The sequence below is a fragment of the Pan troglodytes genome, chromosome X (assembly GCF_028858775.2).
Source record: "Pan troglodytes isolate AG18354 chromosome X, NHGRI_mPanTro3-v2.0_pri, whole genome shotgun sequence".
Classification (NCBI taxonomy): domain Eukaryota; kingdom Metazoa; phylum Chordata; class Mammalia; order Primates; family Hominidae; genus Pan; species Pan troglodytes.
In genome coordinates, this window is record NC_072421.2 from 29,537,461 (window position 1) to 29,565,138 (window position 27,678).

The 27,678-nt window shown below is 35.4% G+C and overlaps 1 protein-coding gene and 1 pseudogene across 2 annotated transcripts in view; one reads left to right on the forward strand and one right to left on the reverse strand.

The window, feature by feature from the left end:
- Positions 1–27,678, forward strand: part of IL1RAPL1 (interleukin 1 receptor accessory protein like 1) — a 1,365,259-nt gene that overhangs the window by 372,775 nt on the left and 964,806 nt on the right. The window lies entirely within an intron of this gene.
- Positions 24,546–24,664, reverse strand: LOC112207222 (5S ribosomal RNA; annotated as a pseudogene).

Sequence of the window (27,678 nt, forward strand, 5' to 3'; positions counted from 1 at the left end):
AACACTTGAAATCTATTTTTTTTAGTAATTTTAAAGAATATATTGATATTAACTGTAGTCATGATGTTGCACAATAGATCTCTTGAGCTTGTTCCTCCTATCTATCTGAAAATTTGTATCCTTTAAGCAACATATCTTCAACCCTGCCCAGTCACCCTCTGGTAACCACCATTCTACTATCTACTTCTATGAGTTCAACTTTAGTAGAACATGAATTTGAATGGCTTCACTCCTAACGCTGTACACATCTGATTATGAGTGTCTTTTCATTTCCTATGGGTGTGATTGAAAGCCTGAATATATATACATTTGGGGGTCATAACGTTTTCTTGCAATGTACTATAGACATGCATGCAAATCCATACTGGGGCAAGTAAGCTATGGAGTGTCTGTGTGATAGGCTTTAGACATTAAGAAGAGGAAGTGATAAGTAGTAGAAGAGGCCAGTATGATTCCTTCAAGGATTATGAAGGAAGATAGTAAAAGTCATTTTTAAAATAGTTTGTCTACTTTAGATGGTAAGGCAGCTAAAGAATTTTGCAAAACTCCTCTAACTTCAAACCTTCTAGAAAGGGTTAGAGGATCTCATGTCATCAAACAGACCCCCACCAACAGGAGCAGATGGTGCTGAATGTAGTTTCTCCACTTCTGTAGAGTTTTAAGTAAATACAGCTCTAATTACAATTTGTATTGGACATTGATTCTAATAATCCATAATAATGAATTAAGGAAAGCTTTAGTAAAATAAAGAGAAATGTCTCTGACAAAAAAAAGTTTTTCTAAGTAATTAGATGGGAATAAAATGTTTACTGTCATTTTTCTTTTGTTACAGAGAAAGAAGATCTGAAGATAAATATCTTCAGCTCTTTTTAAAATAACCTATATTTTCCTCTTTGATGTTTATCAAGATACGTGACGATCAGCATATTTTAACTATAAAGAAATGTAACATCATTTTTGAAATGAAAAAGTAAGGACAAATAATTAAAGAAAATTACTTATAATCTTACTACCCCGATATTTGTTTAGATTGACACTTTTTTGTGTATCTAATTTTTAATACATATTTCTTTATTTAAAATAAAATGCAGATCGTTCAGTACAAACTATTCATAACTTGCTCTTTTTACATGCAAGGAAACATTCCTTAATATCCTTACATATTTTAACACTCCCATTTATAATGGTGCATGTGGCCTTTTATTCTAGTGCTGTATTTTTAAAATCAATTATAAATGGAAATTCATTGGAATGTAGTTAATAATTTTATTTCTTCTCAAATATCTTTTCATAAAAATTGTGCCAACTTATACTCTCCAGTATAAGAGAGTGTTTGTTTCATCCACTTATCACCAATATTATTTAAGCCTTTGCCAATTTGGTAGGTGAAAAATAGTAATGTAATTATAATTCCAAATTATTTAGCAATTCATTTGAATTTTATCATATTTTCATACTTAATACAAATAAGTTTCTCTTATGTAGAATTGAGGATTATGTTATTTGCATATTTTTATTAATGTTTTCTTACTGATTTGTAAGATGTTTATATAGCAAGGACATTCATATTTTGCATTCTGTAAATATTTGGAAATTTTCTTTTAGAGATGTTAAACATTATTCACTTTTACTGTATTTTGGATATTTTTTCCTAAATTTCTGAATCACTGATTTGATTTTCTGCAGTACTAAATCTGAATTGTATTGCTTGTAGCACATATTTTATTTCAACCATTGCAGTCTCATTTCTTTTTACTTTAATTTCACTCTACATTTATTTAATAAATGAAATGTGCTCTTTTCTGTCCCTGAACATGATGTAATGTAACTACATATGTTTATACCATGGCTCAAATGGAGAGAAGAGGACCCAGGTAACAAAGGAGAAAGATAAAAGATAGATAAAGATACAGTTGAATATTGGATAAAGTCACTAATTTGCAAAGGTCAGAAGATATTTCTGTGCAGAAAAGGAATTGGCCATTAGGTAGGATGAGGCACGTGTATACCTATGTGTTAAATTATGTGTTAAATATTTGTCATTGTTATAGATGATCGTAGATTCCTGCTAAAATCTCACATGACCTCAGTTCCTATTACTCATTAATTTTTCTCCTGAATATAACTTCATTATCATGACGTCATGATAAGTTCAAAAAGCATTAGGAAAAGGGGGTTTAGCATTTTTATTTACTTCAACATTTTAAAGTATTTCCCAGTATGTGTCTTTAAAATAATCTCTTATGGAATATCAAAAGACAGAGGGACTGATAATAGTTACGGCTTGAGTCAACCAAACTGTTCAATAGGAAATAGCATCAGTATATTTTCTGAAAATCCTGCCTTTTGCTTGAATATTATGGCCATTTTGTTCAAAATAAAAATATTCAGCAAAACCCTTAAGAGAAACCTTCAAAAGGACAAGTACATGCCAAGTAATCTATACTGTAAGTGCAAAGGCAAAGATACTTCTCCATCCTTATATTGAAGCGGTTGAAAATTTGCTACACATTGCTAGAGTTCTCCAAAATTGTTTAGAGTTTATTATTATTGTTGTTGCTGTTATTGCAGTTGTTTCTGTTAAGAAAATGTGGGTAAAGGGCCGGGCGCCGTGGCTCACGCCTGTAATCCCAGCACTTTGGGAGGCTGAGATGGGCGGATTCCGAGGTCAGGAGATCGAGACCATCCTGGATAACACAGTGAAACCCCGTCTCTACTAAAAAAATACAAAAAATTAGCCAGGCGTGGTGGCGGGTGCCTGTAGTCCCAGCTACTCGGGAGGCTGAGACAGGAGAATGGCGTGAACCCAGGAGACGGAGCTTGCAGTGGGCTGAGATCGCGCCGCTGCACTCCAGCCTGGGCGACAGAGCGAGACTCTGTCTCAAAAAAAAAAAAAAAAGAAAAAAAAGAAAATGTGGGTAATAAGAGGAAATATTTATGAAATCGGGATAAATATTGCGAGTAATGTAACAAACAGATAGCTTATGCCCATAAAATGCTACATTTTACTAGCTAGGGAAGGGTTTGAGTCCACTAAGAATATACAGAAAGTACTTCTTGTACATCCTCATTTGATACTCTTGTTGCTCTGATAGAGACCACATAGCAATGTAAGGACACCACAGTTAAAGAATGGTTGAAAATAGAACTTAAGGACAACTGTAAATGACGTTTGGGGAGCTATTTCCTCTCTGTATTTTATTTTATTTCATCTCATTTTATTTTACTTTAAGTTCTGGGATACATGTGCTGATCATGCAGGTTTGTTACATAGGTATACACGTGCCATGGTGGTTTGCTGCATCTATCAACCCATCATCTAGGTTTTAAGCCCCGCATGCATTAGGTATTTGTCCTAATGCTCTCCCACCCCTTGGTCCCCACCCCCTGACAGGCCCCGGTGTGTGATGTTCCCCTCCCTGTGTCCATGTGTTCTCACTGTTCAACTCCCACTTATGAGTGAGAACATACGGTGTTTGGTTTTCTGTTCCTGTATTAGTTTGCTGAGGATGATGGTTTCCAGCTTCATCCATGTCCCTGCAAAGGACATGAACTCATTCTTTTTATGGCTGCATAGCATTGGGGAGCTATTTTCTATGGCTGACTTTGTTACCCATGTGACTGTTCATTCCCCCTCTCCCAAATTAATTATAATTGCTTTGGCTTCATATTTAAATGTTCCATATATTGCCAATTGTCTCCTGGGAAGCAAAATTGCCACCCTTTGAGAAATATTGGTCTAGATAAATAGATATCATTTAATTTTTTTGAGACAATGGTATGAACTTTTCTATCTGTATAGACATTTGATTCAGCCAAAGAATAAACTAGATTGTTAAATCTTATGTTTCTTATATAAGGTGTTACTCTCACGTTAAGAGCACCCAAACCATCTAAATTCACATATTTACATCATTTTAGCCCTTAAGACGTAGCCTGGGAGGAAAAAGTATAGCTTAAGAATGGCATAAGAAGATATATATTTGTTCTTTTCTGAAATTTAGGAACATCAAATATTTTGCTATGAGACCTGTCTTCTTTGGAAGAAAAATTATCAGATTTGATTTTGATAATCTGGTTCTCTATTGGAAAACTAAACATTCAAATGACTAAGCTTCATATAGGGCTCTCTAGCAATGTTTTGTTTTCTAGTCCGCTTACACATTATGAGTGTAATCTTTAATAATGTTGAAGATCCTTTGGCTTAAAATTCAAACTACCTCTTCTTATGTTTAGCTTATTTTTCTGGCAGTACCACTGTGGTTTCAGATAATTTTCTTTTCCTTTTACTCTCTCATTTCCAAGTTTCAGTTATTAAATTTTGGCATTTGAGACCCAGAATCCTGGTAGTAAGACTTTTGTTTAATTTTTTTCTCCCAAAAATTACATTTGATTTTAATTATGTCACATGCACAGAGAGCGCTCCTTATCCATGGGTTCTACATCCATGTATTAACCGACTGTAGATTGAAAATATTCAGAAAAAAATAAAATAATAAGTAGTTATATACCAATAAAAATATTATAAATAAAACAATATAACACAGCATGTGTTACACTGCACAGTATTTACATTCTATTAGGTGTTATAAGTAATTTAGAGATGATTTAAAAGTATATGGGAGTATGTGCATAGATTATATACAAATACTACAACATTTTATTTAAGAAATTTGAGAATCCTCAGAATTTGGTATCCGTGGGGGTGGGGGTCCTGGAACCAATCCCCTGTGGATACTGAGAGATGATTGTGTGTCTGTGTGTATGTGTGTGTGTGTGTGTGTGTGTGTGTGTGTGTGTATGACATGTTGCTTGTTGGCTTTATTAGCTCCTATCAAGTTTTTATACTGCAGCATTTTTTAATTCATGATTTTGATAACTCCCTCACTTGGAGTGCTTTTTGAAAGATTTTATTCAAGAAAAATACATGGGTAATATGTTTTCTAGGATTCTCTAAATTGGAAGATATATTCCACTTCTGTAATTTCTTGGCTGAAAATTCAATTATTGAATCACAACCATTCTTTGAAAAAAATCTGTGGGCACTGCCTCAACGTTATTTGACTTTTAATGTTGCAAAGGAAAATGACAATTTTGATTTTTATTCTTTTGAGTGCAACTTGTTTTTGCTGCCTAGAAGTATATTATACTTTTTTCTTTGCCTTTGTCGTTTAAATCTGTGGCCAGAATATGTTCATTTTTGGTTGTATTTCATAAATATTGCCTTAATAAAGATGATCTCTATTTTACATTATATATTCCTCTGCATACCCCCAATATATGTATATCAATTTATGAATCAATTGCATGTTTTACTCTTACAATATATCTGTAATTGATATCAATAATTAATACATAGAAATATATATACAAGTAGATGAAGTTAAAATTAATGAAAATTGAACTTCTGATATATTCTTTTATGCTGCAAGGGATTAATCAATGCGATGTCTAGGAAGGTGCCCATCCTCCTTTGAAGACTATGGTCCTGGAAAACCGAGGATCCTTAAATATGCATGTTTGGGTGTTATTACTTCCCTGGAAAGTTTTCAGAAGTTGTGTGTTTAATTCTGGCGTTGATTTTAACTGCTCTTGTTCCATCATTCCAGAACCTCTATAATTCTTAGGTGGGCTTGTTTTTCTGTGCAAACTTCCATCATCTTCTCTCTCTCATTTCTTCTTTTCCTAAAATTTTAATTGTGGTAAAATACACAATATACCCTATTTCACCTTACTTCCCTCACCCTACCCCACCTTCTTGCAGAAACTTACTCCTTTCACAATTCATTATATTTTTATATGTATCATTCTACTCAATTTTCTCTGTGTATTGTGCTTATATATGTTTGCATAAATTATACTCTATATTGTTTTCTGTGCCTCGTAATTGTGACTTAATCATATATCTAGGAAATTTTTTATGAGTGTATATTTAAATATGACATCATTTAAAGTAATCCTTGAAAATATTTTAATACTTCTTTTAATTTTATAAATAGATGTGAGTGGTTAAAAATTCATCAGTGTAGAATAGTATAACATAAGAAGAAGCCATCAAATGCTTCCACCTCCATCTGGCACCACCATTTTTATTTCCAGGAATAAACACATTTGAGACTTGCCTATCCACTTTTACATAAAGTATCTACGCATATACAGACATATGTCTATTAAGTAACTGGCTTCTTTTTTTTACATAAATCATATCAATGTGTCTCTGCACATATAGATTTCTTTATTTCCCTTTATTTGCTGCATAGTATTCCATACGATGGATATATTTTCCACTTAATCACTAAATTAACCATTCATTTTGTTATGGATGGTTGGCTCATATACAAATTTTGTTATTAAGATGCATGATATGGTGCTTATTCATTTACACCTATTTTTGCAGATTGGTAGGAATTTAGCAGTGGAATAAATTTCTAGTAGCCAAGTTCCTTGGGCAAAAGGTATGTGCATTTTGTTTCTAGATATTTCCAAATTATTCCCCCAATTTTTACACTATTTGATGCAGCATAAATTTGCTTCTTTGCTCTTTAAGTGCAAGTTTTAATTTTTCCATTTTATTTTTCTTTCTGGATTTTTTCTCATTTCTTGGCATCTCAAAATGTTCTCCTTTTGTGAGACCTAGGTCTTCTCTTACATCCTATTTGGGTAAGCAAGTAGTCTTGAAATAATTTCCATAATTCTTTTTTTTCTCTAAGGTTTGGGATCAGAGTCACAGTTTATGGTTTTGAAGTAGTTTTTTAATTGCGTACGTGCATGTGTGAATTTTTCTTTTGACTATTTCTGGAATATACACCTTAGTTTAGTTCTCACTAAAGACAACTTGTTTGTCTTGTTCTTGGCTTTGTATACTGTCCACTTGTGTAGAATTGTAAAAGAATGTTATACACACACACACATAGACACAAAGCTCAATCTCATATTACATTAGCTCAGAAGTCAAAGTCCTTTAAGAAATGGGTGAAATGGTGGTAAACAATTTATTTTTCATCCATACTTAGAAAATGCTCATTCCCCATACTACAGGTTGAAAAAGAACTTCAAATTCCTCTTTTAAACATCCCATGTAATAGAATTGAACCTTAATAGTAAGATAATTATTAATGTGCATATGAGTAAGTTTATTATTTAATATCCTTAAATTAGCACCTGCATTTCAAGGTACAGAATTTGGGTTAGGTTCCAGTTTGATCATTTATTTAAGAACATGTTGAGCTTATAGAAAGAAAGTGAGCCTTTTTTCTCTCTCAGAAGACAGGCAACAACATTAAAGGTCTGAAAAAAAATGCTTTTTGCATAAAATAGTTTACTTAATTGAACAGTTTTTTGCTCCCCTTAATTCAGTTCTTTTACCTAGTAGAGAAAATAAACCTTAGGAATTAAGTTATAGTCTCTAAGGACAGCTTCAAAACTTCACAACTCATTGAACTGGCATAATATCAGAGAGACTTGCACTTGATTTTATTTTAAATCCTCTAGTTCTTTGCCTATAAGATTGGCATTGATTTCAGCGTAGCTTTCATATGGGCCCAGGTTGCAATATCTGTCTATCAGGGATACAAGTACTAATGTGATAAAAATAATAAAGCAATCTGTGCGCTCTTAGTGATTGTGTCCTTATGAGATTTCATTTTCCTTTATACCATGAAGTTATTTAGTAAAGCCATCTATCATAAAGAGTGCTGCTAGAAATACAATTTTCTCGTGACGAATGATGTAAAAGTAACCTTTTTCAGGACAATTTATTGATTAATTTGATAAACATGTATTTTGTGCCTTTTATTCTCGGGGCACCATATTAGGCATGTACTAAAAACTCACAAAGCCCTTTTAATTCTTTGAAATGGGTTAGATGATGGGGCTGCATAATGGCACCAATATTAAATAGACATTAAGTTAATTAAGGTGCGTTACATTAGTTTTCAAACATATATACACATAGGTCCCCAATTTAGAGCAAAACAGAAATTTTACAATTAGACTTCTAATGAAACTTGCAATTTTTGTTAGAATAAGCCAATCTTTAGCATTTATAACTGCCAAATTATGTTTCTCTGCTTTTCTGAGGAAATACATGGTTATGCTTTGTTTTCTGAAGCATAAATGGATGTTTTTACTTATTAGTCACTTGTGAGCAGAAGGTATTACTCTCGTTCTTTTTATTTCCTCTTCTTCCAATTAGCTGACAGATCAAGAATTCGAAAGATGAGAATGCCTTGAGGTATTCAGATGTCATCTACAACAGGGAAGAAGGGTGACTGTGAGAGTGCCAAACTTTGCTGCTGGAAGGCAGTGTTATTTCTTGACCAACTCATGTGCATTCTAATAGTCAGTGATTTTGCTTCCTTATGTGGCTTTGCAAAATGATCGTCCTCTGCCAACTCTCCCCCCTCCTCTTGTTGTTGCTTTTGGTTTCAGTCTGTTTGACACAGGAGCGATTTTAAAGCCTTTCATGGCCAGTATTGTATATAAAGAACATAGTGGTTTCAATGTATCAATTAAGCAAACCCAAAAGTTATCTTTATACAGCTGTAGATATTGAATGCTAAAACACTGTTTTATCAAATATTTGGTTCTAATATCATCATCTAAATTTTAATGTAAACGTCTACATTAAACTTTTACTGGAACAGTTACAGCTGATTTGAGGTCTACTCCTCTAGATTAGTGACATTTTCTATTCAGCATGATTTATTTTTTCTTTACCTGTAATCATTTAGGCACCACAAAGGAAACCAGTGTTATTATAGGCTAGAGACTAGAGCTTGTTGGAAGCTTTCTGAATGTTTTTCCACAAGAGGTGGCCAACTCAATTAGGACTGGTTCAATTTTTGTCAGCTTTAGTTTGGTTGCAAATTCCACCTTTTGGTTTGTAAATTGATTGCTGCTGTGATATAACACAATGACCAATGGGCAAAAGCTAGTCCAAAACAGTGACCAAACAGTTGAGCTTGTGGAACTGGTCTCCTTTGCCCAGTTACATGAACACTGCAATAGTTTCTAACTTCTGCCACTCAAAATATGTGAAGCTTCTCTACCAAAGACAAGGCTCCCTTTGCAAAGATCACTTGGTAGCTCCATCCTTCTGGAGTTGGTGTAACTGTTCATGATTTAAGTCATATAAAATAGGCACTGAAGCTTTATATACTATTGGCCACAATTTCATAAGTCTTATATTACTCTTTCAGCCTCATAAATGTTCAATCTCAAATCTAGTATTTAGATTTATATATAACTTCCTTTCCTTCTTTACCCTTATATCTACATACTGTTCTAAATCAGAACTCTTTAATTTAGTCCCCTTGGCCAATGAGAAAGTTAAGCCATTAAAAAAAAATTCTACTTTCAATACATAACAAATTTTCTTCTTATTCTTTAAATTAAAGATCTCCCCCTAACCCTTTACCTTTAAATCTTTTGTCTTTCTAGGCTCACTACTTTGGTGATTTACGTATTCCCATGACCTTACTCATCATTACAAGCGCTTGACATTTAAATACCTAGATCAAACCATTCCTGAGTTGCACATCCCAACTTCTAACTTCCTTATGAACATCACTAGTTGCCTGACTATATATTGACATGCACGATTGAGAGTGTTACAGTGCAGGCATGCACAGCCTAAGTCTAACAAGCAAGATACACTCACTGAATGAATGTTAAAGTGGAAAAAGTCTTCCACCTTAAAGGTTATTTTAAATAATCCCTAAGGGGTGTAAAAATCATCTTTACTTACATTTTAATTTGTAAAGAGGAGAAAAATATTGATGAAGCAGTTAGAAATCTTGTGCCTGAGAGAGAGCGTCCCTCACTTTTGGTCCCTGTAGTGTGTCTCTTTTCAGTTACTGTAAGTGGCTTCCCACATTCTTTTCTCATAAGGGCAGTGCAGCCAGATGGCATGCTACCTACTTATGGAGAAACAAAAGAGAATTTCTTCCTTACAAATGTTATCTAAAATGTAGTTTTGAAAGTCTCTTAGGTAAAGATCTCCTTTATAAAATGTAATATATAATTATAAGCTGGTGGACTTCTTTTTGATCTCTAAGATTATTTTGGGTATACTTAGATTACTGACAACCCTTAGTCAAGAGCCATTAGTTCCGTAGCCGTTAGTTAATTATTACTGTATATAATTATTAGTTAGCTAATGAAGTGTAGGTTATTATTAATTTGGGGGGCTCAGATACAAAGTAACATCAGGTATAAGGAGTTTATGGAAGTTCAAAAATGCAAATTGTGAGTTATTTCATACTCATGACTTATCATATGGAAGTTCTGGTCCCGCCACTTCCAGACTCTATGATCTCAGGCAGGCAAATAATTTATGTCCCTCAGCCTCTTTTACCCAAGCGCAAAGTGGAATAATAAGATTGGCCTCACAAAACTACTTTGAGGAAAACATTAGAAAATACATTTGTAAGATGATTCTATAATAACCAAGGGAAATTGTTAATAAATCACAGTATTCCCATAAAATAACATATTATGAGTTAAGCATTGTGTAGAAGGAAAATAAATTTCAAATATATAATAAATATGGAAGCAATGCTCAAAATTCAATTTTATGTGAAAAATGCAGGAATCAAAATTCTACAGAGGTTATGCAAATTTATGTGTATACTCACATATGTGCACATTTGTGTGCATGTGTGTGCACATACACATATAGAGATGGGATGAGTGCAGAGGCAATAACAAACCAGGAACAGTGGTGGGAATACATGTTATTTTCTTTATATGTTTCTTTAGAAGTGATTAGTAGTCAGACTTACTAGGTGTTGTATACACTTTTTAGACTAATTTATCGAATAAAAACAAAAGCCATTTTTAACAATGGAACAATTGGAATTTGTTGTTTTCTATAGTAAAAGCTGTCTATCTTATCATTCATTCAGCCCTCATTCTTTGACATCTGTATCAAACCCGTATGCTCTATGGTTAAGCCAACTAATGGACAGTACATCCTTCAATAAGGAGGAAGTCTAAAACACATAGCTTCCAACTTGCTTTAAACCAGATCTTGTTGGTGTGAAGCCACTGTATAGTTATTTTTATTTATTTATTCATTTAAAAGGATTTCCAAGCTGGGGTTTTGGTTACTTATTAAAACCTACAGAGACAAACATGTGTTTGAAATTAATTGTGTTATTCCAGATTTTTCTTATACCATTACATCATGCTCTTTCCCAATCTGGCTTCCTGAATTTTCTTCTTAAAGTTACATGATTTTTAGTCTCATTCTCAAGAGACTTGGAAATGTAAATTGAGTTATTCAGGCAAAACACTGAATTTCAAGACATTGTTAGAAGCCAGCTTGCCATTATATAGAAAGCTTTTTTTTTTTTTTCAGTGTAGGCATTTTTGCTCAGTTTTTAGAAGATTTAGAATGTAATACTTGAATAGCCACATACTGATTTCTTAATCCTATCTATTCATGTACATTAATTCCTATGATGATGTTTGTTAGGTTTACAATCTTGGCTGGTCTTGGTAAGGTAGATTAAAATATTATAGGTTTTAGACTCTCACAGCAGTAATGTCCACCGTTTTTCTCCCTAGTGTTAATTTTTTTTAATACTAAGAAATTGTATTCTTAGATATTCGGGAATGCAAATTTTATACTGTAGTACTATATATTTCGGTCTTTGGATAGACAATATTTTCGCTTTTTTTTTCAATTCATCTTTAGAAACATATATATATGTATATATATAAAGATAAAGTTTTGCTCTTGTTGCCCAGGCTGGAGTGCAATGGTGCAATCTCGGCTCACTGCAACCTCCACCTCCCAGGTTCAAGTGATTCTCCTGCCTCAGCCTCCCGAGCAGCTGGGATTGCAGGCAACTGCCGTCACACCCAGCTAATTTTTTGTATTTGTAGTACAGATGGGGTTTCACCATGTTGGCCAGGCTAGTCTCAAACTCCTGACCTCAGGTGATCCACCTATCTTGGCTTCCCTAAGTGCTGGGATTACAGGCGTGAGCCACTGCGCCCAGCCAAAACTTTTACATCTTTATGTTGACATAAAATTCTAAACTATGTAAGCAAGTTTCACTTTTTTATAAGGATTTAGAAATGAACAAAATGGGTACACAAAGAACAGATTCTTTATTTAACAAACATTAATTCATTGAACAAATATTGAAGAGTGTATACTTTGTATCAGTTATCATGTCAATCATACTAGAAGAAATAAGTTCCAATTGTGTCAATTGGATGTTCTAACTGTTCTTAACTTCTATGATTCATAAGTTTGTAACTCCCTAATAAATCTTTACATATAATTACGTTGGAGTATCACAATAATGAATAATACCATTTTGCTTATATAAGCTTTGTGAATGTGAAACAAAAAGCAACAACAGCATTGAAGTTAGAAACTCTTGAAATAATTTTCTACAAAAATTTATCCTTTTTAAAAAAACTAACTTTTTAAGCTAAGCAGAGTTCGGCCTGGTTAGTACTTGGATGTGAGACCACCTGGGAATACTGCGTGCTATAGGCTTTAATAAAACAGAAAGAAAACCCTAACTTAAAATATATATGTAAGTTCTTAAAAAGCATATCTTGCCATAATTTATGAAAACCCTTATATATATAATTTTTATTGTTTTTCAGCCACATAATACCAGTCTAAAAAAGCACATGTAGAATATTTATATGTGGTATATATATATATTCAACTACCTTGCATATCCAGGCTCATGAAAAACAAATCAAAAGGGAAAGAGAAGTGTAGAATTTTCAGTGTAGTTAAGCCACACTGCTTTCCCTGATTTTGAAAAATCACTTAAGACATAGGTTTTACTTGTTTCCTTGGCCAGGGTATGATGGATTACCTGTTTCACAACCATCTCAGTAACTAACAACTGCCAACTACAGAACCGTATTGTTCTACCAAAGGAAAACCATCATGAGAAGATAAGATGTTTTTCCCCTACCCCATTGAAACTTCTAAATTACCTATAAAATTGTCATAATGTATTAGTAATTGGAAAATTCTGAATGATTTTTGTTTATAGTCTTAAAATATATGGATGAAAAAAGAAGAAACAGTTTTGGCAAAGCAAGCTCAGAATTCTTGATGAAGCTGTTCCTTGGAGTCAAAGGGAGTGTGATGCCATTGCCACTCAAGGTTCTCCTTTGTAATCTCTAGCAGATAATCTATAAATCCCAATGACCTACAAGAGCAAGACAAGGACTGCAGGTGCTCAGGCACCATGATATCATTAGCAATAATCACTGCATGGCTGTGTTTTCTCACTAATACATGGGTAGAGTACCAAATTATTGAGCAATACTAGATCTCTCTTTTATCGAGCTCATTAGTCTTGGAAGAATTCATTAATCTTTTAAGCTTAGAAGAAAAATGTATCCTAGGATTTGGCAGAACGATCAATGAGACGTACGTGAGAGAGTGTGTGTGTTCAAGAGGAAGGTAAGGAGAATCGAAAGTTTTAGCATTGGATTTAGCATAGGATTTAAGTGGACCCATCTGCATTTGGGGATGAGAGGGAGGTCATACACGGGGCTGCCAACATGGGTGGAGACAGAAAACAAATAACTCTGAAAATTGTGTATGTGTGTGTGTGTGTGTGTGTGTGTGTGTGTATTTCTGTAACAGTTTAAGGTTTTAATTTTTTTCCAGAAACCCTAATCAACATAATTAACTTTCTAGCCTCAGATCTAATTGGTCACCACATCCTGTCATGGCCACCACCAAATTATATCTTATTTACTTCCTTCTTTTATGCCTACTGCCGGTAACTTATTTCAAAGATACCTGTATTTTCATCTGAACTGTTGTAATCTGAACTGTATTTTCATCTGAACTGGCTTCTCTATTATTTTCCCGTGTTCATCACTTATATTGACTTCCTTATTTAAAAGCAGTCCAGATCTCTTCATTGCCTACCCATGAAATCCAAAATTTTTGGCATGAATTTGAAACAATAATAATTATTATTATCATTTATTAAGAAACTTACATTGCTAGACATAAAACATGAGTATCTCCAACTCCCAAACTGACCTTTGAAGATAGGGTATTGTTATGTCTTGCTTTGCAGCAGAAGACCTTGATATACAGAAAGATTAAAGATCTTTCCAAGTTCAAGGAGCTGGTGTAAGAGACAGAACTAAAATTCAAAACATGTGCTGTGGGTCGGGCGCGGTGGCTCACACCTGTAATCCCAGCACTTTGGGAGGCTGAGGCAGGCGGATCACGAGGTCAGGAGATCAAGACCATCCTGGCTAATACAGTGAAACCCCGTCTCCACTAAAAATACAAAAAAATTAGCCGGGCATGGTGGCGGGTGCCTGTAGTCCCAGCTACTTGGGAGGCTGAGGCAGGAGAATGGCGTGAACCTAGGAGGCGGAGCTTGCAGTGAGCCGAGATCGTGCCACTGCCCTCCAGCCTGGGCAACAGAGCAAGACTCTGTCTCAAAAAACAAAACAACAACATCAACAACAAAAAAACAAAAACATGTGCTGTGACTGCAGAGTTCGGGCATTTTCCATTACACCATGGTTCTGTTTAAACCTGACCCATTTCACCTTTATAGATTCAGCAACTACCAGTCTCACCTTCTCGTACATCTTATACATATTTAGCTTTACCCACCCGCCATGATTTAAATCTCTCATACTTTTTCCCATCCTCATCCTGTTGGTCATGCCCTTCCTGCTGTTGTTTCCTTGATCTTTAGTAATTTTCATTTAGATAACATCTAGTAATCTCTCCAGGTTCTGTGCAAATGTCTCTTCTTCTCTGAAGTCTCTTTTAACCTATTGAGTTTTCCCCTTACCTATGCAATATTTCCAGAGCATGTGATACATACTTCTATTGCTGCACCAATCTCATTTTTGTAGTTATTTATTTGTGTATCCATAAGTCACCATGACTGCTTGAAAACAGAGCACTTTTCTTCTTACTTTGTTGTTTATGACACAGTGATTGTCCCATCAAACATGCTCATACGTATTGAATGAGTGAATTCTCTACCCATCTCAAACCAATGCATTATGGCAATGGCACACACCATTAGTTTTTGTAAGTAACTTTTGAAAGTTAAGCCAAAAGTATCTTCATGTTAATTAATAGTGCAATTTTGCACGTGTTGGAATAGTTGAGAATTGGTTATTCTTAAGATTTATTTCCTGCCCAAACACCACAGCTCCATATTTCATGATTTTCCAATATAACTTATCATCTTGGCTGTAAAGAATACCTTAATTTTGGCCTTAGGTAGGATAGATATGTTTGATTGGACTTTCTCTGACTGATTAGGTTAATTTGTCAGCTGGACTAACGGTTCTTCTTTAGTTTTCTTCTATTCTACACTTATGATAACTCTGTGTTTGGATATTTCTTTGTTTATTACAGATATTAAACTTGTAAATTTAATGATTCTCTGTAATTTTTCAGAGCCCATCAGCCCAGGTGTCTTTCCACATACTGATGTAGTAACTGTGAGTGCTTTTAAAGCTCTTGTATCTAAACCATAGCTCTGTTATGGTTAGCCTCTGCTTCATTCATTTAAAACCTATTTTGTGTACTCACTATTTGCAAAGTGTTTAGCTAAGATAAACCACGTGCTTTCCCTGTTCTTGAGAAATTCATAGTGTATCCTTTGGTTTATGATCTAGCCTAGGACTCAATTAGAACATTAATTTTGAAAAGTTAAAGGAGACCTCTTTGGAGATTATGCGTTTGTTTTAGTTGTGCTATTAGTGAGTTTAATCATATAATTTTGCTCAAACAAATTTCTTAAGGGTCTACTACGGGCCTGCAGAGGGGGACCAAGGGCTCAGAATAAATTGATGTAGTGGTTACAGATGCTGGCACTGGATTAAACCTGGATGTGACTCCTGGCTTCCCCCATACTTGCTGTGTGATGCCCTGCAAGTTACAGTAACTATCTGAGTTTTCTCTTTGACATATGAAAAATGTAAATAATAGTATTTCCCTTATAGGTATTTGGTGACAATTAAATGAGATAATTAAAATAAGCATAGGACATTATATGACCTTTGCTAAACGTCCAATTTTTGTTGTTTAATTATTGAGTTTTCAATAAATATTTGCCAAATAAAAAACTTAAGGAAAATAAACACTGAAGTTATTGTCATGACTTTCATGTATATCTCCATTCTTGAAGTTTTGACAGAGTTATAAAAATTGAACTCCGAGTTTTGGCTAAAGAAACCTCTGTTAATCTGATATGCATAAATCTTGAATTAAGGTTTCCTTTACTACTGTTACTATTCCTACTGATAATATCTTTTTATAGCATTTATATTTTAATGTATATTTCCCATTACCTCCTAAAATCCTTAGAGCAATCCCTGTGAGGGCTGGTATTATTTTCCTTTATAGATGAATAGACTAACATGTGCAGGGATTAAGAGTCTTGATCTACGCCATTTGGCTCATAAATGGCCAGCTCAGTCCTGGAACTCCCAGGTGTCCTACTCCTGTACTTTTTGCCTCTCTTCCCTAAATTTTGGTTAGTTGAAAAGTGGACAATTATCATCTTCTGGAATCTTCTGTATGTAATGTAATATAGTTACAGTGTGTTTATATAGAGTGGAATATAAGGAGATGGAGGTTACTGGCCTAAGGATATGTATAGATATAAATGGAATGTGCACACACATTTTAAATGCATGCTAAGTGGAACATGGAAGTTTTTCATATTGACTCAAAGTGTGGTTTATTTGAAGATATTCAATTATAAATGTCAAGTCAACTTGCATTCAAGTAAATTATTATGTCCCTACTCCTAAAATTTTTAATACAAAGTCATCTGGCCAATGCTTATCTCTTCAGACTCATACCCCGTGATTTGTTCTTTTTTTCAAAATCACCATATGATTCAGCTGTATAGAAGTATTGTGGTGAATACTTGTTTCATACTTCTGTCTTATTATATTCCCTCTATCAGTGTACTCCCTGCCCCTTCTGCACCTCTTGTTTATCCTGGGAAATGCTGGATGATCTTTGAAGATAGCAAATGCTTGCCCTCTCTGTGATACCATCTTTCAACTCTGTAGATTGAACATTTTCTGGCACTTATAGCACTTTAACTGTCCTATCACATTAAACAATGTTGATCTAAGTCAATCTGGGATTCCTTAGCTCTAGTACAAAACCTGGTACAAATGTGGAAACAATTAATATTTCAATTGGGCTGAAAAACTAGGATACATGTTTCTTTGGGAATTTGCTGAAGGAAAATTAGAAGTAAAAAAATTGAGCAACTTTCTAATTGTTTTCTTTCAACTCCAAGTGTTCATTCAATCTGCACATGTTCCTGAACACCTATGAAGTCTCTTCTCCTAACCAGGGATCCCGCAGTAAATAGAGCATATAACAATCCTACCCTCATGGAAAATGTTTTCTAATGTAAAGAGATATACAGTAAGTAAGATAAATATATGAAATATCTTACATGGTGATAAATGTTTTAGAGAAAGATAAAGCAGGAAGGTAGAATATACAATACTGAGAGGAACTTGCAGTTTTAAATAGGATGGGCAAGGAAGACTCTGCTGAATAGGTGATATTTGAGAAAGAGGGGAAGGAGATAAAGGATTGAGGTATTAGGATGTCTCAGGGAAGAGCATCCCAAATGTAACAGCAAATGCAAACAACAAGAGAAATGAACACGTATGTCATGTTCAAAGAAGAGCTCAGAGGCCAAAGTGGCTGGAGCACAGTAAAGAATGGAGGAGAAAAAGAAGACAAGTTCATAAAAATCATGTAATGTCTTGTAAGTTAAAAGATTGATAGTTAATATGAGTAAAATGGGATGTGAATGGAAGGTTTTGAAAAAGGCTTAATGTCATCTAACTTAATATTTTGAAAGGATAACTCTGGCTTTTATATTGAGAATGAAATGAAAGAAGGTTGGCACAGAAGATTCAGGATAGGAACAAGGGAAAGAACAGGGAGACCAGTTATGAATCCATTGAAATAGTTCAGGCCAGAAATGATGATGACTTGGTTTATGATGGTAGCAGTAGAGATAATGACAGGTGGTGGGTTGTGAATATATTTTGAAGATAAAGATAAGAGAATTTCCTAAGAGAGCATATATATATATGAAAGAGTCAAGTATGAATCCAAGATTTTTGTTTTAAGCTTTTGAGAGGATAGAGTTGCCATTTACTGAGATGGGAAAAACTGCAGAAGGAACAGATAAGGGGGAAGGTCAGGAATTCAGTTTTTGACAAATTAGTTTTGAGATATGTTTAGTCATCAAAGTGAAGTTTCCAAATAGGCAGTTTGTCATTAAATCTGGGGTTCAAGGAAGCATTCCAGGAAAGATGAAATTTAATGCTATGGGCCTGGATTAAGTTACCCAGGAAGTGAGTATAAACAGAGGAAAGAAGAGATCCAAAGACTGAATCTTGGGGCATTTCCACATTAAGAGGCTTGGGAGATGAAAAGGAACTGGTTAAAGAGCCTAAAAAGAGAGTGAACAGTGAGGTGAAAGGAAGACAAGGATAGAAGTCAAGAAGAAGTTAGGGATCACTGGCAAACTTCTTCTGTAAAGTGCCAGATAGTAAATATTTTAGGCTTCATAGGCCAAAAGGTCTCTGTTGGAAGAATACAACTCTGCTCTTTTAGCAGGAAAACAGCTATAGATATCAGGTAAGCAAATGAACATGGTTATGTTCTGATACAACTTTACTTAAAAATGAGGCAGCAGACTTGATTTGATCCATAGGCTATAATTTGCTGATTCCTGTTCAAGAAACCAAACAAATAAACTGTTTCCAGGAGGAAAGAATTATTGATTGTATCAAATTCTGCTTATTTGTCAAAGGTGAAACTGAGGAATTGACCATTAGATTTAACAGCTTGGTAGCAGTATTAGTCCATTCTCACACTGTTATAAAGAAATACCTGAGACTGGGTAATTTACAAAGAAAAAAGGTTTAATTGGTTCACAGTTCTGCAGGCTGTACAGGAAGCACAGCAGCTTCTGCTCCTGGGGAGGCCTCAGGAAGCTTATAATCATGGCAGAAGGCAAGGGCAAACAAGGTTGTCTTACATGGTCAGAGCAGGAGCAAGAGAGAGAGTGGGGAGGAGCCACACACTTTTGAACAACCAGATCTCGTAAGAACTCACTCACTATACAGTACCAAGAGGGGATGGTGCTAACCCATTCATGAGAACTCTGCCCCATGATCCAGTCAACTTCCACCAGGCCCGACCTCCAACACCAGGGGTTACAATTGAACGTGAGATTTATGTGAGGACACAGATCCAAACCATATCAGCAGCCTTTAGTGACCTTGATGAGTAGTTTCAAAAGGTGTTGAGAGGAAAGGCAAAATTGAAAGAGGGATTTGGGTTAAGAGAGAATTAAGGAGAGAAATAAGAGGTAAGAACAAGTCAGCACTTTGGGAGGCCAAGGCAGGTGGATCACAAGGTCAGGAGTTCAAGACCAGCCTGGCCAACATAGTGAAACCCTGTCTCTACTAAAAATACAAAAATTAGCTGTGCATGGTGATGCGTGCCTGTAATCCCAGCTACTCTGGAGGCTGAGACAGGAGAATTGCTCGAACCAGGACCTGGGGGTTGGAGGTTGCAGTGAGCCGAGGTCGCGCCATTGCACTCCAGCCTGGGGCTACAGAGCGAGACTCTGTCTCAAAAAACAGGTAAGAGAACAAGTGTTAAAAAGTGAACGCGTTTCAGTTTCACATTTGAGGGGAACAAAGAAATGGAGCTGAAACTGTAAGTGGGAAATACGGTCAAGAGAGGATGTTTTTAAGATGGGAAAATAATAGCGTAGAATACACACAGGAATGACCCAGAAGAGAGGAAGAAATTGGTGATGCAGGAGAGAGTGGAGCTAATTGCTGGAGCCATGTCCTTGAGTAGGTGAGAGGGAATGAGATCTAGAGCACACAAGGTGGGGTCCGTCATCGGAACAAAGACTGGTGATCCACAGTGTTGGGCACCAACGCAGGCCCATGGGAAGATATGTTGACATGAGGCTAGGGAGCAACTGTTTACTGATTGCTTCAATTTTCTCAGATAAATGAGAAACAAGGTCATTGACTGAGAGTGGGGAAGGAGGTGTTGGAGGTGTGAGGAAAGGGGAGAGAATAAAATAGCCATTCAGACTGGAGGTTCTCAAACGTTGCTACATACTAAAATGACCTCAGAGAGCATTTAAAAATTCCAGAGGCCAGATTGTAACCAAGACAACTTTACTCAGAATTTTGGAGTGATGCCTTGCTTTAGTACTTTTTAAAGATTCCCCAATATTCAGGTAAATTTGAGATTGAGTAAGATTACTGAGTCATACTAGGAGCCAACTTGAATCTAGTGTTCATGAATTCAAAATGTGACTAGTCAGATTATGTGTTTTCCTCCAGAAGTTTCCATAGCATGAGAGTGAACAGTGAATGAGTGGAGAGTTGGTGGTAACCGGGGTTTAAGATTTATCAAGTGGGCACCAGATTTGAGAGGGAGCAGAGCAATTTAAAGATATATTCAAAAAAGTGTTTACAATACACTGTAGAGTTTATGCTTGATAAAAAGAGAAGTGATGCCACGAAGGGCATAAGGAATAGTGAAAAGCCAGTAGAATGAATGCATTGGAGGGCCTGGTAATATCAAAGTATTGTTGGAATGGGGTACTAGATGGAATCATCTGGAGACTTAGAAGGTGGAGGTCAGAAAGTGTGATGTTTATAACTGAGTTTCTAACAACATCTATCGTATGACCACAGAACCAAGTGGCCAAGGCAGGGTGGAGGACAAGGTCTCTGGAGTCAAAAAGTTCAGTGAATTACTAGGGCAAGATGGTGAGAGAATTGTTTTCAACAGACATTTAAAGTACCAGAAGTTATGACAAGCATCATTTGTTGGAGAGGGTAACAGTTAGGCAGGAGCTAAAATCTTCACGTAGTGAGGGGATGATACCACCCATACTTAAATAGCTCCTCATTTTCCTACTTTCACAGATACTGATTCCATCTTTAGACATTTTGAACAATGCAACAATGTTAATTTTCTTATACTTTGTTCAGTATACTTTCAAGTGTAGTCAGGTACTAGCATTTTCCTTTTTGCCCCGTTTTATTCTGGTTATTAGTAATTCACTAGTTTCTAAAGCTAATTGTATCATCATTGCTTTTTACACTTGAAATATCCAGTCACTATTTGTGCAGAGCCAATTCAATTTTTCTTCTTGAAAGAATATAACTCTTAGCTACAAGAATGGTCCAGCAATGGTAATAGAATTATTCTCCATGGAGAATACCTTTTTGCTTCTCTAGCTCTCCCTTTTAACATTAGCCTTAATCTGATAGCAAAATCAGCAGTCCTAAAACAAAAGGAAAAATAATGATGTTTCTGAAAAGAGAGAGTCAGAAGAATTACCAGCACACTGAATATGTATTTCAATCTCTTGTGTAACAAGTTTGTTGTTGTGATGGTTGTTTTTTGTTTTCCCTTTGGTAATGGCAATGTATTCTGGGGAAAAAATGCAGTATGTTGATTTTTTAAAAAGCCTATTAAAAATTTCCAAAGTTAAAAATGCCTGAAGCCCTTAATCTACCACATGAAATTGTAAATGATCCCCAGTGGTGGAGTTCTCTGTGATGCAAGTTCATCATAGTTGACTGATGGATGTTGTCAGATCATTCCTGAAGTTGTAGTGCATTTGAACAATGAGTATTGTAGGTATAGTGTAGAAATGTTCATCTTTCTATGACTGAGATGGCAGAGCCTTTTAGCTAAGACTCAGTGTGATTTATTACCTCTATCTACATCAATCACCAAACATGCAAATCATCTTGACTCTCAGGAGAGCCATGACTCATTCATTGATATAGAATGTTTCTCCGTCACTTGGCTGGAGCTCTCTTCTCTCACCTCCAGTGTTTTACACAGTCTGTTTCACAAATGTGAACAAACTGATTTCTCTGCCATCCCAGTTTTCTCATCTCTTCAAATTGATGGTTTTTTCCAGCACATCTTTGCTGATTAAGCTAGATCATATTCCCACTCCATTAAATCTTACTGACCATTCTTACCCACTTATATTTATATATCAAGTCAAACGTCTGTTAACGTGTGAAGTTTATTATAATCAGTCTGTGTTATCTGTTTAAATTATCCTACCTCATTTTTATATTAATTTCTTACATAATTCGTTTGTCAAACATGTATAACTTGGAGTTGAAATAGCCTAGTGTAAATCTTGAATCTTACTCCCTGCACCTTCTGCCACATTGTCCATTTATGATGCTTGTAATTAGTTTGTAGATTTGACTTTTTAAGTGAAATATTCCAGAGCAAGAGTTTTCTGTCAACAGGGAGTTTGCAGTTAGGTTGAGGACAAATGCATATATCGGTCACCTGGCTAATTTTTTTTCTTTTGTACAGCATACACATTCCTTATTTCTAGCCTACTTCCACAAACAAGTCTGTTAAGGCTCAAGGGTCAAGTATCTCAAATCTGATAAAATATTATGCTTAGGTCAGACACGGTTGCTCACACCTGTAATCCCAGCACTTTGGGAGGTCAAAGCAGGAGGATCTCTTGAGCGCAAGAGTTTGAGTCCAGTCTGGGCAACATAGCAAGATCATGTCTCTACTAAAAATTAAAAAAAATTAGTCGAGCATGGTGGTGCATGCCTGTAGTCCCAGCTACTCAGGAGACTGAGGCAGGAGGATCACTTGAGCCTGTGAGATTGAGAGTGCCGTGAGCTATGGTTGTGCCACTGCACTCCAGCCTGAGGGACAGAGTGAGACCCTGTCTCAAAAAAAAAAAAAAAAAAAAGGAAAGAAAGAAAGAAAAGAAAAAAATTCTGCTTAGTCCCATGCTGTAGGTAGAATGACTCTGGCTTTTAATGGCCTGCCTTGATAAGAGGTCAGGTGCACTTTCTCACACATCATGCCGTGTCCCTCAAAGGAGGACTCCTTATTAACATTGATACTAAATAACTGATAAGCTAATCATGGAGTTTAACTTAATACACCTGAAAACGATCCTAAAATGATCTAAAAATCTCCTAGGTTTTTTTCTTTTCACAGAGAAGGAAATTGAAACAGTCCTCTTTCAGGACCCCTGAACCAATATTTTTTCTATTATGCCATACTACCTCTAAAATAATTGTTTGCTAATAGCCAGCTATACGCAAAGAAATATATTAAGGCATTAAAAATGTTTGAAGATATGATTTATTCCTCAAGGCCCTTAACATCCCTTTGGCAAGATAATGCAAACAACCTGTGCCTCTCTTACACTTCTTAGCAAGATATCTGTATTTTGTGATGGTCTATACTGTGTTTTCTTCTCTTCTCCTCCCAGCCTTGTCTTCCTGTTTACCATCTGAATGTGGTAAAAATGCAGATCTACCTTTCTTCCCAATGCTGAAATAGGGCCTGGCTCATAGTTGGCATTCACGGTTAGGAGAAGGACTGAAGAGAAGCCTGCACTTTCTCCTTTTTGTACATGCTCTTCACAAATCCTGAAGTATCCTAACTCAACCCCTAATTATCCCCAGCTCTTTAAGCCCTACTTATCTCCCTTTAACCTTTGCCTGCCTCACTGTTCATACCCCCTCTCCCATCGCTGCTTTTGGGTTTGCATCTACCTCCTGTCCCTGTTTTATCCTATTGTATTTATGCATATGAGTTGAGTATTAAAATCTTAAAATATGCCAGTACCTTAAATAAGAACTGAGGAATAAAGCAGATATCCCTCCAATTTGAGGGTACTTTTTTTCTATTTTATTCTCCAGAACTGATCAGTGCCACAAAATATGATGAGAGAGCAAGGTGTCTGTTTTCTCTTTCAGTTTCATTGTTCTAAAGACAACACTTTCAGTGTAGGTGCTGTGTATCCATTGCCTGTTTGAATTTACAGTTGTTTTCCAGTGGTGCTGCCTAACTCTTTGCTAATATCTATATTTGACATTAGGTCATCTGGGCAGCTTGCTGTAATCATCTGTGAGAAAGCTCCTCTGGAACCCACCAATGGGCACTAGAATCAAAACTTTGGTTCAGTCTTATAATTTCCTCATTTATAATGTGGGGATAATTATAGTACCTTCCTTGTGGAGTTCTTGTGAGGATTAACTGAGTCATTGAATGTAAAGCACTTAGAATATGGGAAGCACTCAGTAAATATTATTCATATGGCGCTCTTCAGTAGCCAAAATATAACACCACACTATTTGCATTTAGTACCTTTCTGTTGTGGAAGCTTCTATTCAAACAAGGGTATGTATTTCATTTATTTTTAACGTTTTGCTTTTGAGAAAGCTTGAGATATATTTCATAGTTGCCTACAGGCAAAGGGAGACACCAATAAATTGAATTCTGCATCCTGGATCATAAGGTAAGTGCTGAATCTGACCACAGGATCAGTGCTTCTGCCACTAAACCCGAGTGTCATCAACCTTACTGGTTCTTTGCTTAGATACTCTTGTCCAAAGTTCTTAAACGTATCAGCAATACCATCATGCATCATTCTTTTATTATTATTTTTATTTAAATAAAAAGCCTACAGCACCCGGTATTCCCAGGCACTCTCCCATTCAAGTACTAACCAGGCCCAACCCTGCTTAGCTTCTGAGATCAGATGAGACCAGTCATGTTCAGAGTGGTATGGCCATAGACTCATGAATCATTCTTAACTAGAGAGCAATACATTTTAGCTAGGAAAGCTCCTGAATTCAACTATAATTTCATATAATGTAAATATGTTTTAACTATATTAAATAACTTCTCCAAATATGAAATACACATATATATCATTTGGTCTAGATGGATCCTTGACTGTAATTTACTTTGCTGAAGTGTCCATCTCTCTATCCACATTTGAATTATTTAAATTACTTGGAGAGCCAAGGTGGCTCCCAGACTAAAATTTCCCCAATTGTCCTTCCACTGCTACTTGTTCATGTAGGAAATTTCTCCATCCTGTACACAGACATCAGAGTACTCTACTCCAAAGAGGCCCTAGGATTTTTATCTCTTCCCCTTTCCCAGTCCTTCTGACAACTCTCCCTCCATTGTTTAAAGCAGTATTAAAATTATCCAAATGTTCATCATTGCCTCTTTCTACTTTCAATATTCCTCTAGCACTGCCGCTAATCTAAAGCATATGCTGATTTCTCTTCCCTCATGAATTATGATTTATAATGGAGTAGCATGAGCCTAGGAACAATGTACTTCCTCTTGTCCCAGACATGTTTAGAGCTTTCCAATTTATGCTAACATCGGAGTTTGTCATGGGGGCATTTTTGCCCATCTATTTTTATTATATTTTAGTCAACACTGTGTTATATTTCCATATCATATTATTCTGATATAAACAAAAATCACAAGGTAAAATGCAAGTATTCATTATTTTCTTAGTATTTATCTTATCCACTGAGTAGCTTTGACTATACTTAAAAAAATTCTCAGCTTATTTAATAGATTAAAAATTATAATCTGGAATGAATTAATTGGAAATAACCAATTAATATAGTGAGGGAATGAAAGTATGTCCCAAAAATCTTTCTGAAAAGGTTTCAACAACATAAGTACAAACAACTCTGAGAAGTACAAACAACTACAGAGAAGGCATAACAAATATGTCATGATTGTCAATATTTTAAATTCACCACTTCAGGTAGGACAAAGGATGTTAAAATATTTTTCTTTGAATATTTAATATCACTAATAGGACCAAAAACATTGGAATAGCATGTGTGTGACATAAGCTCAAAGTTCTAGAGCAGTGCTATTCAATAGAATTTTCTACAGTAATGGAAATTTTCAATATCTGCACTCTCCAATATGGAAGCAACTAGCTACATGTGGCCATTGAGCACCAGAAATGTGGTTAGTGTAACTGACCTGATGCTGAATTTTAAATTGTCTATAAATTTTATTTTAATTAAATTATAAATTTAATTATAAATAGCTACATGGGGCTATTTGTCTGCAATATTGGATGAACAGTAAAACTTTAGAGACTTGCAGGCTTCTGTTAAGACTGTAATTCACACAAGGCTGGGTCATCTTGTGGTCACTATTAGGCCAGTGTCACACTACAAAGCAACACAAATCCTATATTAAAACAACCACATAAAACGACCTATAAGAAACTACCACAACACACTGAAAAATAATTTTGATATTTACTGTTTTGCAAGCGTGTCAAAATATTTAAGGATCCTTTTCACACATCTTTCTCCTTGAAGACCTCTCACTATGCTTCTTTAGTGCTTTCTTCTTGTTTCTCCTCCAAATATTTTCCCCAAACTTACCTATATATCTCAGGCATCCTTCCTTTCTCTCATCCTCATCTCTTCTCTACACCTTTTAAGATCTGTCTCTTTATCCATTATCCCCACACATCAACAGGTCCCTGACCATGCACACTAAACACAAAATCCTCATCCCCAGAGAAGAGATTTGCTATCCGTCACAAGAATAAATATTTGTAAAGGCTAAATTGGGGGCTATATATTAGAATCATTTCTAGATGTCACCCTTTTTTCATCCTCTAGGCAAGATTATTTCTAATACGAATTTCATGAGGCCTCTAGAGTTTAAGAAAAAAGCTAATGCTTATTGAATGCTTTGAGTAGTAGGAGCACCTCAAGGCAATAAGAACATCTCAAGGTCTCTTCCACCTCTTTGATCTGATGAAAAGTTGAATAAGAAATATAAACTGGGTATGATACAAACCAATGAGCAAATCACTTTTTATGTAAAAGTAATTAACAGGGGAAAAGATTTAAAAAGGATGCCCTTCATCTTCCCTAGATTGGGAGCTTATCCTTTAGACTTTAGGTTTTGTTCATTTGGGATACAGTCAACAAATATTTGTTGAGCGTTGACTGAGTGTTAGGCAGTTTTAAAATTATTTTATTTGTATTGGTAATAAAAACATGGTGGTCCTTGCCCATATAGAGCTTACAAATGTTAAAGGAGGCAGAGAGAAAACAAGAAAATCTATAACCTAAATATAAAATTATCAATTGTGATCACTGTAATTAAGAAATTGATGGGGTTGAATAATAGAATAGCAGGATGGGAATGCCATACTAACGCATGGCCATTAGAAACTAAGTGATCCTACATAACACATGTGCACAGAGATGTTCTTTATGGTTTCATAGATTTGATGTTAGTGTAACCCATCCTTTTACATGTTATATATTGCCATCCTTAAATGGTCTTTGGTAAACCACATCTGAATTTTTGATTAGCAAATGTGAAATAAAGACTTCAGCTTATTCCGTGTAGGTGCTGAATACCAATTAACAATTCAGTATGAATAACATTTCCATCTTTACCTAACGAGCACATTTTTTAAAAGGTTGTCCATTTTATGAAAATGAGTAGAAATCGAAAAATGCAGTGCTGATAATGCTAAGAAGGATAGACTCATGGAGATTATTATGCATATTCTATTAGCATCAGGTGGCTGTAAATGCATTAGATATAAGCTGGTAGATGGTGGGCTACATGAGGAAGAAAAATAAAATCAAAGAAGACATAAAACTTGCTGACACTACAACAACCTCAAAGTTGTGCCTAAAAGATGAGATTTAATCGAGTATTTTTAAAAACTAGATGCTAGATCTTATGGAATAGAAACTTGTTTCCTATCATGTAAGTCTATTAAAATTTTT